The sequence below is a fragment of the Aotus nancymaae genome, unplaced genomic scaffold, assembly GCF_030222135.1.
Source record: "Aotus nancymaae isolate 86718 unplaced genomic scaffold, 86718_ANA_hifiasm-v0.15.2.pri h1tg000030l, whole genome shotgun sequence".
Classification (NCBI taxonomy): Eukaryota; Metazoa; Chordata; class Mammalia; order Primates; family Aotidae; genus Aotus; species Aotus nancymaae.
In genome coordinates, this window is record NW_026988443.1 from 39,541,702 (window position 1) to 39,556,051 (window position 14,350).

At 45.3% G+C, this 14,350-nt stretch overlaps 1 protein-coding gene across 8 annotated transcripts in view; it reads right to left on the reverse strand.

The window, feature by feature from the left end:
• The window catches only part of ZDHHC7 (zinc finger DHHC-type palmitoyltransferase 7), a 40,212-nt gene that overhangs the window by 21,239 nt on the left and 4,623 nt on the right, over positions 1-14,350 (reverse strand). For 5 of the 8 annotated variants that reach the window (XM_012466122.2, XM_012466115.2, XM_064383370.1 and 2 more), the window contains exon 2: positions 924-1,009. The gene's annotated coding sequence lies outside the window, so the exon portion shown is untranslated. Of the gene's footprint in view, positions 1-923; positions 1,010-2,144; positions 2,252-13,827; positions 14,111-14,350 lie in introns of those variants that run through there. The other 3 variants (XM_064383367.1, XM_012466114.3, XM_064383369.1) reach the window with 2 other exon arrangements.

The window sequence follows — 14,350 nt, forward strand, 5'->3', positions numbered from 1 at the left end:
CCTAATCTAAAAGCAAACAGCATGGCCATTTGAGATGCATTATCAAAATGCGCACATTCCTTAGGAGTAAGGGTACAGCCTTATTCTGCATTGAATTCCAAAACTACTACTGACTTCAGACTCAAGACAGTTTCTGAGGGAGCCATGAAAACACTGCACTGTCAGACAGATGTCCCAGAATCACTCTTCTACTTTAACGGCCAATTTAATGGGATTTTGTCAACACTCCTCAACCTAAGCTCTTTATCAGCACATTAAATAGAGCCCTGTTTCCCAGAACACCAAAAGCAACACTGCAGATCTCCATATTTAAAGGGACAACCACACAAGCAAATACTTTCCATTTCAGGCCAGGCGTGGTGGCTCACGCTTGTAATTCCAGCACTTTGGGAGGCCAAGGTGAGAGGACCAACTGAGATCAGAGTTCAAGACCAGCCCGGCCAACATGGTGAAACTCCGTCTCTACTAAAAATACAAAAATTAGCCGGGCACGATGGTGGGTGCCTGTAATCCCAGCTACTAGGGAGGCCGAGGCAGGAGAATCACTTGAACCCAGAAGGCAGAGGTTGCACTGAGCTGAGATCATGCCACTGCATTCCAGCCTAGGTGACAGAGGGAGACTCCATCTCAAAAAACAAGCAAAAAAAAAAAAACACTTTCTGCTTCAAGTGTAAAGCTGAGTATTCCCCTTGTCTTGTGATACTCGCCAATCACTCATCAATTCAATTCATGAAGTCCCCTTCACAGATACACCCTCCTTCTAGGACAGGCAGGCAGGGACTGAAAAGGCAGGCGTGCCTGTCAGCCTTTGCACCACACCTCTGCTCTGCCACACGCACAGGTTACCTTTTTAGTAACATACAAGTTAGTGTGAGCTGTGAGAAATGAAACAGTGATGAGACCCTAAAGAATCACACTCTTACCTCACAAATCCTTTCAAAACATCACTTGAACGCTTTGTGCCTTTTCTTCAGGATCTTAAGGTGCATACTGCCCTATGTGATTGGATCTGAAAGACAATAAAATCTGATTAGAAAAGTGATTTATGACAGACATGTATATTTCTTAAGGTATGATTAATTTTTGGAGTGTATGTAAGCAATGTAACATTTGACGCATCAAGTTCTGTCACTCAGAACTATCCTTAAGGATGAAATTATTGCTCTTCTAAGTTTTAATTACTAGGTAAATTCACAATTCTGGAAATTAAGTAATTTGTTTTTAAATATTTCCATTTACTCTCCTGCTCTTTTAGCCCCAGTGTTAAATACAGATCTGTAAGCTGAAAAATCCCCTAGGGCAGACCAAATCTGCCTAGCCTGCACTTCTACCGTCAATAAACTGATTTACTGGCCACAGAACAGACAGAGAGACAGAGCCCGTGAGGCAGGAGGGGCTGGACTGGAAGGGCTAGCCCTGCTGTGGGAGGGGCGAGGAGCTGAAGGAAGACACGGGAACCCAGTTGAGGGCCACACAATGAGAGTAGAGACTCCCAGCGCACATCTCCCACGTGGCTCCCCAAACCCTGGCAGATGGGAGGGTCAAGGAATCTTCTCTAGCACTCATATGACCCAAGAGAAAGATCTGAAGACTCCTCAATGCTGCGGGGAAAACCCAACAAAAAGGTGAGACTCACCTTCAGACCTCCCTAAGAGAAGGGCCAGAGAAACCTCCCCACCTGCGCCATGGACGAAGAGGTTTCAAGTACTTGTTGTGGTTGTTATACAAAAAAACAAAGTCCAAACACGCCTCATGAAAGAGCACAGAGCAGAAATGAGGAGTAAGAATCCAGAACATACATGATGCACAGAGAAGAAAATGTCAACAAGGCACAACTAATTCATATTCTTAGAAATAAGAAGAGATTGTATCTATGAAACAAAAAGAGGAAGAATTTAATAACTTCCTGGTTATTAAATGACGAAAATACAACCATGTATAGATTCTAAATTTTCTTAAACAGAATTGGACAAAAGTGTAGAAATGTCCCAGAGAGGACAACTAGAGGGCAGAGAGAAAACCATGAGGAGAGAATGTAAAATAAAATTAGAAGATCGGGTCAGGAGGTCTACCTTCCAAACAGAGGTCGAGTAAATGGGGCCCCAGAAGAAAGGACAAGCAGAGCTCCTCGTGGTGGGCTTTACCTCTGGCTCCCCTGCGGCTGCCTGGCTGCTCCACTCCATCTGTAGCTGATAAGCTTCCACCACACTGCGTTTTCTGCTCGAGTCAACCCTCAGCTGCGGTCTGTTGTCTGAAACCAAGAGCCCTGACTAGTACACCAGGAGGCCCCTGGGGCTGAAGAGGGCAGGGGGCCGGGGGTCTGAGGCAGGACCAAGAGGTGGGTAAGGGAACTGCCCCTAGTTTCTGCAAACATATTCTGGATTGCCTCCCGAGAGCCGGAGATGGCAGGTGTCTTGGTGCTGTCTCCTGCCCCAAGTGTGCCACGCCTCCACCTGGGCCAGCTCTGTGGAGGTCCCTGTGACCATCTCACCCACTGCCAAATCCCTCCGGGGCTGGTTCTCCCTCAGTCTCTGCCCAGGCAGAAGACAAACACTGACACAGCACTGGTCCCAATCCAGCTCCAGCTCTCAGGCTCTTCTGAGCCTTTTTTTTTTTTTGAGGGAGTTTCGCTCTTGTTGTCCAAGCTGGAGTGCAATGGCATGATCTTGGCTCGCTGCAACCTCTGCCTCCTGGGTTCAAGTGATTCTCCTGCCTCAGCCTCCCGAGTAGCGGGGTTACAGGTACGCACCACTACGCCTGGCTAACTTTTCTTTTTAGTAGAAACGGGGTTGCACCACGTTAGCCAGGCTGGTCTCAAATTCCTGACCTCGATCCACCCGCCTCGGCCTCCAAACTGAGCTTTTAAATAACAAACTTGGCCAGGAACCCCATGGTGCTTAAATCAATGGAGATGACTTTAAATGCTGTATGTATGTATGTATGTATGCACGTATGTACGTATTTGAGACTGAGTTTCACTCTATCACTCTATCACCCAGGCTGGAGTGCAGTGGGCACTGCAACCACAGCCTCCCGGGTTCAAGTGATCTCCTGCCTCAGCCTCCAGAGTAACTGGGACTACAGGCACCCACCTCCACGCCCAGCTAATTTTTGTATTTTTAGTAGAGATGGGTTTTCATCATGTTAGCCAGGCTGGTCTTGAACTCCCGCCTCAGCCTAAGTGCACTATTTATATACAATAACTTTATTCAAGTATCTATGCACCAGCCAGAAACATGAAATGGTTAGTAATATTTTGAACTGTTTTCCAATGAGCTTATCTGAGCAGTGTTTTAAAATCAAAAACTGGTTTGCAAAATCCCAGACTGAGAACTGCAAGCATCAGGTCTACACCAGATTTCTACAGTGAGATTAAATCTCCAATAGTTTTATAAATTTGAAAAAGTAACCACACAACAACCAATTTGGAAAGCAGTCTGACACTTTCTCACAATTAACAACTACCACCACCCTGTGACTCAGCGATTCCACTTCCAGGTATTCACCCAAGAAAAGTAAATATGAACACAAAAACTTGTATGACACTGTTCACAGCAGCTTTGTTCCTAATAACCTCAAAGTGGAAACAAGCCAAATACCTCAACAGGGGACAGGTAACAGTGGTGTATTCCTATAATGGGATACTTCTGAGCAAAAAGCAGGAAAATATTACTGAAACAAGCAACATGGCTTAATCTCAAAAATATTCTGCTACGTGAAAGAAGCCAGACACGGAAGAATATATATAGTGTGATTCCATGTATATGATATTCTGAGTGAGGCAAACTCACTTATTTAGAAAGAAATCAGGCCGGGTGCAGTGGCTCACACCTGTAATCCTAGCACTTTGGGAGGCCAAGGCAGGCAGATCACCTGAGGTTGGGAGTTAAAGACCAGCCTGACCAACAGAGAGAAATCCCGACTCTACTAAAAATTAGCCGGGCATGGTGACACACGCCTGTAATCCCAGCTACTCAGGAGGCTGAGGCAGGAGAATCACTTCAACCAGGAAGACGGAGGTTGCAGTGAGCCAAGATGGCACCATTGCACTCCTCCAGCCTGGTCAACAAGAGCGAAACTCCATCTCAAAAAAAAAAAATCAGAGTAAGTGTTTGAGCACAAGTGGTAGTGACTGTGGAGAGGGCCAAATTGTAAGTTGATAGGCATACCTGTGGAGGGAAGTGAGTGACACACGCATGTGCATTTGTCAAAACAAAATACAATTCACTGTTTAAAAAAACTAGACGGACTATATACTTTAAAATGTGGGGCCGGGTGCAGTGGCTCATACCTATAAGCCCATTGCTTTGGGAGTCTAAGGCAGAATCACTTGAGCCCAAGAGTTTGAGACTAGGAAAACATAGCAAGACCCTGTCTCTACAAAAAATGTTTTTTTGAAATTGGCCAGGCACAGCCTGTACTCCCAGCTGCTCGGGAGGCTGAGGCAGGAGGACTGCTTGAGTCTGAGAGGTCAACGCTGCAGTGAGCTGTGTTTGTGCCACTGTACTCCAGCCTGGGCAACAGAGTGAGACCCTGTCTCTAAAATAAAATAAAGTGCATTTCACTGTTTATTAATCATACCTCAATTTTAAAAATGAGGAGAAAAAACACCCAGCACAGGTATGCATGACAGGTGTGAACGTGCAAGGCACAACGCAAGTCCCAGCACGCGGTGGAGACACTTTTCTTCCTGTGTAACCTGCATTTCTGAGTCAAGACCCTGTCTTGGATGTACGTGTATCTGTAACTTTAAGCAAGTTTCTTATGCTCTTCTCCCTTACTTTTTTCCTAGGCTATCAACAGAAAATGTATTTCTCAGGAACACACTGAAAACAAGTAAACAGAAGATACCAGTATTCTCTGGTGATCAGTTACTACAAAAAAAGAACCAAGACAATTATTTTTACCACTGCACTGCTAGGAATGTCCACCCTAGAGTCTGGTATCCATGTTTCTATTAAAACACTATTTAAACTTGTCATTGCTTTACTATTCGTACACCCACTTAGACCCCCCAAAAAACAAAAATAAGCAAATCTGTTTTAGGACAGAAGCGTAAGAAACAAACTCAACCCCTGCCAGGAACAGTCTTCTCACTTCAAACATCAGGCTGGGGAGCTGGGGAGTGGGCATCCAAGCACAGACTCTGCAAGGCCCCAAGGATGTGTAGCCAATGACGGCTTCGGCCACAGGAGCAAAACGCACAGCTAGGGGGTGGGAATCAGACTGTAAACAATGTGCAAAGTGCCTCCCCCAAGTTAGGAGCAAAGTGTGATCAGGGAGAGAAATAAAACAGCTCATTCTGGAGGAACCAGAGAAAGTGTCAAGAAAGATGACACGGCATGAGTGGTCCCAAACAGACCAGCAAGATATGGACAAGAGAGGACATTCATGTGAGACAGTGCAGAGGCAGAAGGGAATTCAGCATTCCAGAGGGAAATGTCACCAGAAGGACAAGTCTGTGGTTCCTTAAGAGTCTGGAATTCTGGACTTCACTATGCTGGAATGGGAGGCACCAAACCTTAGGTAAACTAGATGATTTAAAAGATAACTGGGGCCGGGTACAGTGTGGCTCATGCCTGTAATCCCAGCTCTTTGGGAGGCCGAGGTAAGCAAATCACTAGAGGTCAGGAGATCAAGACCAGCCTGGCCAACACAGTAAAACCGCAGCTCTACTAAAAATACAAAAATTAGCCAGGCATGGTGGCAGGGGCCTGTAATCCCAGCTACTTGGGATGCTGAGGCAGGAAAATCACTTGAACCTGGGAGGCTGAGATCATGCCACTGTACTCTAGCCTGGGTGACAAAGTGAGCCCCCGTCTCAAAAAATAAAAATAAAAGATAACTGGGAACAAAGTGAGACTACGTTGGTAGGAGGAAGACTGGCATCCAGGAGCTTGCTGCCCTAAGCAGCAGGGCCTCTTCCAAGGCTGGTGACCGTCTGAGAAACAGTCAAGGAGATAACAGCAATACAGAGACCAATGGGGCGGAACAGAGGGGAGCACAGCACAGCGACTACAGCGAAGAGGGACGTGGAGCATTTCTGCCCTGGGGTGAACACGCTTTGGGGGTGTGGGGCTGCAGACTCAGGGAGAGTGCCGAGATTGGGATGCACCCAATTTGAGGTATCTGCGTGGCAAGACAACGAATGCTCAGACCCAGAACAAAAGGCCCCAGAACAGAGGTGACAGGCAAAGTGGGACCAAAGTGGGAACAGATGAGGTTCCCAGGCTGGGACCCTGGGGAGCAGAGACATTAACTGAAGGAAGCCAGGAAAGGCAGGGATGGGAGTTGAGGGAAGCAGAGGGAAGGGAAGGCTGGAGGAGTCAACAATCCCAAATAAGCCCGGGGAGAGGCCAATGGGATTAGCAGGTACTTTCTCCTGACAGTTTCAGTAAGTACTACAAGACTGGGAGACTGGGTAATGAGAAAATTAAGTCAATTTTATAAACTGTAGCTAAGGGATAGATATCTGTAGCTAGAGGGAAAAGTGGAGGAAAATCTTTTTTTAAACTTCGCCTCATATATTATCTGATTTAATGATTAGGACAATCCTTAAGACGTTCTTGGGCTCCCCATTTTACAAAGGAGCTCCTTGGCCCCATGGGATTGAAGTATCACCACAGTGACAGTCAGTCAATGAGGTATCAGAATCTCAACCCCGGGTCCCCGTAAGGCTATGCAAGTCCCACCATGCCACACTCAAAAAGCCTAGGATAGGCCGGGCGCGGTGGGTCATGCCTATAATCCCAGCACTGTGGGAGGCCGAGGCGGGTGGATCACGAGGTCAAGAGATTGAGACCATCCTGGCCAACATGATGAAACCCTGTCTCTACTAAAAATACAAATATTAGCTGGGTGTGGTGGCCCACTTATAGTCCCAGCTACTCGGGAGGCTGAGGCAGAACAATCGCTTGAACCCAGGAGGCAGAAGTTGCAGTGAGCAGAGATCCCACCACTGCACTCCAGCGTGGTGACAGAGCAAGACTGTCTCACATACACAAAAAAGCCTAGGACAGCCCCAAAAGTAGATTTAATGGAAAGAGAATGAAGAATTTCTGCCTAGTTAAGCCAATTAAGCTATGAGACTAAGAGTACATAAGCTAAGAGGCCCTGCCACACTGGTCCTGTTTTTTCTAATTTTGTACTCTTTTGAAGTTTCCTTACAACTACAAATGCAATATAGGTTCACTGAAGTTTTCAGTTTTTAAAAAATAAGATTCTGGCCAGTGTGGTTCTGGTGTGGTGGTTCATGCCTGTAATCCCAGCACTTTGGGAAGCCAAGGCAGGTGTATCACCTGAGGTCATAAGTTCGAGACCAGCCTGGACAACAAGGTGAAACCCTATCTCTACTAAAAATACAAAAATTAACCAGGTGTGGTAGCACATGCCAGTAACACCAGCTACTTGGGAGGCAATGCAGGAGAATCGCTTAAACCTTGGAGGCAGAGAGAGGTTGTAGTGAGCCGAGATCTTACCACTGTACTCCAGCCTGGGCAAAGGAGTGAGACTCCATCTCAAAAAAAAAAAAAAAAAGAAGAAGAAGAAGAAAAGACGAAAGGTGAAAGACAATACTGTTCAGAGAATGAAAAGATAGATGAGCCAAAAACTGGAAGAAAATATTTCTAAATCATTTATCTGATAAGGAATTCATATCAAGGATATAGAAAGAACATTTAAAACTCAACAATAACAAACACAATTTTTTAAATAGGCAAAAAGATCCAGACAGACACTTCATTAACAAGGTTATACAAGAGGAAATAAGCACTTGAACATGCTCACCATCATACGTCATTAGGGAATTGCAAATTAAGACAATGAGACACCACTACCTGCGTATGTGAATGGCTAAAAGAAGAACCACTGACCAGATCCACCGCTGGAGAGGATGCTGAACGGCAGGAACTCTCCTCTATTTTCATGTGAACACAAAATGGTACAGCCACTTGGAAGACAGTTTTGCAGCCTCTTACAAAGTTAAATATACCCTTAGCATCAGATCTAGCATCACGCTCTTAGGCATTTTCCCAACTGATGTGAAAATTTAACATCCACACAAAACCCTGCAAGGGATATTCATAGCAGCCTTATTCATATTCCCTAAAAAGTGAAAGCACCCAAGACGTCTTTCAGCAGGTGAATGGATACCTGTGACACATCTATACAATTCAGCAATAAAAAGAGATTAAGGATTAACAGACGATGGCACGGGTAAATCTTAAAAACATATTGTAAAGTAAAAGACGTCAGTGAAAAGGCTGCACATTGAGGACTCCAATTATACGACATTTTGAAGGTGGCAAACCTACAGAGACGACAGTAAACGGATCTGTGATTGCCAGGGGTTGGAGAGTGGGTGTTTGCTTTCCTGCAGTGTAACTACATGACCCTGTGAAAGTGGAGATGTAACATTATGAACTTGCAATAACTCACAGAACTTTATAACACAGTGAACCTTAATGCATGCAAGTGTAAAGGAAAATAATCTAGGAGGTCAGAGATGTCAGGATAGAATGCAGGCTATGACAGAAGAACCTACCTGTCTACCTATATTACAAATGTATGAATGTACAAAAAAACCGTACTGCAGAGGGCATTGGGAAGGTGCTGACCTAAGAAACTTGAGTGGTGAGTGGAATCTGTAAGACTTAGGTCTTACACCGTAAACAGGAGCCATATGCACCTATTCCAGTGGATAAAGTTGTTTCCCATGAGGCATGATGAACAATTCTGAAACCATTATATTAATATTTACATTCTGGAATTTAACAGTGAAGTATGCAGTGGCTCATGCCTGTAATTCCAGCACTTTGGGAGGCTGAGGCAGGAGGATTGCTTGATCCCAGGAGTTTGACACCAGTCTGGGCAACACAAGATCGCGTCCCTACAAGCAAACAAAATAGGCCGAGCACAGCATGGCTCAAACCTGTAATCCCAGCACTTTGGGAGGCCGAGGCAGGTGGATCACCTGAGGTCAGTAGTTCGAGAACAGTCTGACCAACATGGTGAAACCCCATCTCTATTAAAAATACAAAAATTAGCCGGGCGCGGTGGCTCACGCCTGTAATCCCAGCACTTTGGGAGGCTGAGGCAGGTGGATCACGAGGTCAAGAGATCAAGACCATCCCGGTCAACATGGTGAAACCCCGTCTCTACTAAAAATACAAAAAATTAGCTGGGCATGGTGGCGCGTGCCTGTAATCCCAGCTACTCAGGAGGCTGAGGCAGGAGAATTGCCTGAACCCAGGAGGCAGAGGTTGTGGTGAGCCGAGACCGCGCCATTGCACTCCAGCCTGGGTAACAAGAGCGAAACTCCGTCTCAAAAAAAAAAAAAAAAAAAAAAATACAAAAATTAGCCCAGCAGGTTGCTGCACACCTATAATCCTAGCTACTCTGGAAACTGAGGCAGGAGAATCACTTGATCTGGGAGGCAGAGGTTGCAGTGAGCACTCCAGCCTGGTCAACAGAGAAAGACTCTGTCTCAAACTTTAAAAAATTACAATAAAAATATAAACAAAAAATTTAAACAAAAATTAGCCAGGCATGGTGGCACACATCTGGGGTCTCGCCTACTTGGGAGGCTTAAGGAAGGGAATCATTTGGGCCCAAGCAATCAAGGTTGCACTGAGCTATGATCACACCACTGCACTTCAGCCTGGGCAACAGAGCAAGACCCTGCCTCAAAAGAAAAAAAAAAATTAAGTAAATGGATGGCAAGAGCCAGGTTTCTCACTATTGACATGCAAGTTACCAGGTAGGGAGGAAGCTAGAATGACCTACATGGTAATGGATTAGAGTTGGAGACCTGACTATGAACTCATTTTTGGTTTAAGATAGATACAGGCAGTCACACACAGAAATATCTATAGATATGGACACACACATAGGTTAGCATCCACATATATATTTACTTGCTGTCAGTTGAGAGGGCCTAGAAGCAACACCCCAACAGCCACCAGCACACCTAATTCCCAGATCTTGGTTTTTTGTTGTCGTTGTTGTTGTTAATATTTAAGATGGGGCCTTGCTATGTTGCCCAGGCTGGTCTTGAACTCCTGGGCTCAGGCAATCTTCCCACCTCAGCCTCCCAAAGTGCTGGGAGTACAGGTGTGAGCCATTACAGATCTTGGTTTTTAATACCATTCTCTAATAAAATAAAAGGAACCAGGACTGAGGCAAAAAATATATATATACAAGATGAGCCTGAAGCATCTTATGTTGTTGGAGAGCAATGAAGTGTTCACAATACACACACACAATCGTGGGGACTGGGGGCACGTGAAAAGGACACAGGAACCAAGTGAAACAGCTTCCAATGGCCAAAGCTGGAACAATCTGAGCAACAAAATAAAACAGTACTGCTTTATAACCCGAAGCATACAGTAAACAGGCACAAGTCCAGACTGACATAAAGCCACAGGTGAATAAACAGAAAATAGATGAACACCCTGCACCACGAATCCAAGAAAAGCACGCGCCTCCTTCTAGGATGGAAGACGTGGCTCCCTACCCCTCAAGTACAGCCATGCACAGGGACACTTTCTAACAGGTAGACTGAGGAAAGGGGGAACATTAATGAGGAAAAACTGGGCAAACACCATCTCAGTCAGCCAGGTATTCAAGGCCACATCCATAACAATGAGTTGTGTGGACAGAATCCAGCCTTGACAGGCTGTGATGATACAGGCCCTCTACCTCATCACCCGAGTTTAGTCCTGAGGAAAATATCAAACAAACAAGTCCCAGTACAAGAGCATCCTACAAAAAGTCCCTGACTGGCAGCACTGCTCAAAACTGCCCAATCACCAAAACAAGGAACCTCTGAGAAAGTGCCACAGCCAAGAGGAGGCTAAGGAGACAGGCCCACTCATGTCCTCCATGACCCTGGGTGGGATCCTGGGACAGAAGAAGGACATTAAGGAAAAGCTGAGGACATCTGAATCAAGTGTGAATTGTACTGATAGAAGACAGAAGGAGTAGGTGGAGTAGGGGGATGGTCAACAAAGCAGAATGATCCTTTCTCCCTAGAGGAAGAAAGGGGAGCTTACAGAGAAACCCGGGGATGAAGAGAAGTGAAAGCAGTTCACACTCAGGAAGATGAGTGCAGTCTCAGCAGAGAGCAGGGGCGGGGCTGCAGGCTGAGAGGGCCTAGGAGATTGCAAAATGGAAATGGGGTGGAGAGGCAGAAGCCAACAGTAACCCTGTGGGGCCCAGACAATGCTGACACCTTCACCGTCTCACAGAGGATGGGAATGGCTGGTCCTTTTATCCAAAAGCCCAGCCCAGCACCCTAAACTTACCCCGGGCTGGAGATTAGCCAGGATGATGGGACAGAAAAGCAGACGAACAAAGCTAAGATCAAGATGCAAACTGGAGAGGCCAACCTCAGAGTCCAGGGGGGCAGGAGGAAGGGCCTCGTAAGCCGGGTGACCGGAACTCAGGGCACTGAAGGTCCGAGGAGCCTGAGAAACAGACTCAGAGAAAGTGAAGGGGTACTTGAGGCTAGGTCCAGGGGAAGCTCTAAGAGTCACTCAGGAGAACACAAGGGTTCCTATGGGCCATGCCAACAGGGGTCACACAGAAGCAGAGCCAAAGGCACCCTCATCCCAGGCACGTCACCAGCCTGCATGAGCAAGGGAACCTTAGTCAGTGTGGGGAAGGCTACAGAGGGAGCTCACATCCTCACCCAACTTGGAAAAGGAATGCAGCACTCAGCTCACCCACTGCAGTGAGTCGACGGCGACCACGCTCCTAAGTGCTCTTTCCAACAACTGGCAATCATGAAATATTCAGCTTGTCCTTTCAAATCCTAAATAATGTATGCTCTATGAAACCACGATTTTCTACTTAAATTACTGAATCCAAAGATAGGAATATTAACTTTTAAGGAAAAAAAAAATCCACACCAGAATATTAACCCAACTAAAGCCAAGTCTCAACGATATGCTGGCACATAAGCCACACTGTGAATAGTAACCCTGCCCGACCTTTCTAGAAGGGCATTTCATATTAAAATACTTAGTCACTCTACAACAGGAAGTGGACACTGCAGATCAAAAGCATGGCAAACTGGGGAACACACACAGCACACAATAAACCATGGAAGCGGGACAGGGAACGACAGTCTCAAGAGTGAGGGGTCTGGGGGACAACACTGAGTTCCTACTCGCCACCTGCAGCCGGTCTCTGCCTGGATACTTCTCCACTCAAGTCAATGCCAGGAGCACCAGGGCTTAGTCCTTGGTCTTCCCTTCATATATACACTTTCCACAAAGGAGCTCATGGGGACCTCAGGCTCATGAAGCTTTGAAAAAAAAAAAAAAAAAAGAACGACTGGGCTCAGTGGCTCATGCCTGTAATCCCAGCACTTTGGGAGGCTGAGGTGGGCAGATCACGAGGTCTAGAGTTCGAGACCAGTCTAGCCAACATGGTGAAACCCCATCTCTACTAAAAATACAAAAATTAGCCAGGCGTGGTGACACACACCTGTAATCCCAGCTACTCAGGAGGCTGAGAAAGGAAAATTGCTTGAACCCAGGAGCAAAGATTGCAGTGAGCCAAGATCACACTGCTGCACTCCAGCCTGGGCAAGAGATCGAGAGAGACTCTGTCTCACAAAAAAAAAAAAAAAAAAAAAAAAAAAATGATATCTGGAAAACTGTCAGGCTGACAATACATCATCAAGTATGTATATCCAGCTGGCCACCCAACAACCCCACCGCAGAGGGTCAAAGCAGAACTTTCCCCCATCAGTAACAACCCCACTCTTTCCATTCTCAATAAATGGCATACCAAGGTCAAAGCATGGGCTTAGGCAGGGGAATGACATCTGATTTCTCTCTATAGAAGACCGTGGTGGGTGCTGCATGGGGGACTGGATTGTTGGGTGAGCAGAGACATGAGCGTAGAGAGAGGATTCCCCAGGTAATGTGAGCACTCCCCAGGTGAGAGCTCACGGGACCTTGCTGGTTGTGGGGGGAGATAGTCGGATTTGGGTGGGTTTAGAGGTACACCCTATAGGACTTGCTGATTAGCTAGATGTGGGGAGTTGGGGAAAGAGATACACTCTTTACAAGAGCTTCTGAAAGAAGCACTACACATATAAAGGAACAACCAGTATCAGCCTTTCCAAAAATCTATCAAAAAGTAAAGAGCATTAACATAATGAAGAACTTATATCAACTAATGGGCAAAATGGCCAGCTAGCATCAAATGGCAGTATTAAATTCATATATATTATTAACTGGATAAAAAGCAAAAACCCATCGGTACGCTGTATCCAGACCCATCTCACATGCAACGATACACAAAGACTCAAAACAAAGGGACGGAGGAAGGTTTACTAACCAAACGGAGAGCAAAAATAAATAAATAAATAAAAAGCAGGAGTTGCAATTCTCGCCTCTGATAAAATAGACTTTAAAGCAACAAAGATCAAAAGAGGCAAAGAAGGACATTACATAATGGTAAAAGGATCAATGCAACAAGAAGAGCTAACGATCCTAAACATACACGCACCCAATACAGGAGCACCCAGATACATAAGACAAGTTCTTAATGACTTATAAAGAAACTTAGCCTCCCACACAATAATAGTGGGAGACTGTAACATCACATTGTCAATATTAGACTGATCAACGAGACAGAAAATTAACAAGGATATCCAGGACTTGAACTCAGACCCGGAACAAGTAAACTCAATAAACATTTATAGAACTCTCCACTTCAAATACACAAAACATACATTCTTATCAGTACCATATCACACCTATTCCAAAAGTGACTACATAATTGGAAGTAAATCACTCCTCAGGAATTGCATACCATTTCATAGGCTTAAATGAAATATTGGTTGGCTGCTTGTTTGTTATTTTCTTCCCTTATTCCTTCCTGTCTCCAATGTTAAGCACGATTATTGGCATAAAAGAGGTTTTCAAATCCCATTTTTAGACTGCATTCTAGCCTGGGCAATAAAGCAATACTCCCGTTCTCTCTCCCTCTTTCTCTTCCTTTTTCTTCCTCTCCTTCATTCTTTTTTTCTTTTTTCTTTCTTCCTTTTATTCTTCAAAAAAAATGTTTTTTAATCCTAATTATTAATATGTATACTGTAAAAAAAAAAAAAGGAAAAAAATTAAATAAATAATTTAAAAATAAGCCAGGCACGGTGGCTCATGCCTGTAATCCCAGCACTTTGAGAGGCCAAGGCAGGCAGGTCACCTGAGGTTGGGAGTTCGAGACTAGCCTGACCAATATGGAGAAACCCTGTCGCTACTACTAAAAATACAAAATTAGCCAGGCATGGTGGCACATGTTAGCAGGAAGGTGTCTAATCCCAGCTACTCAGAAG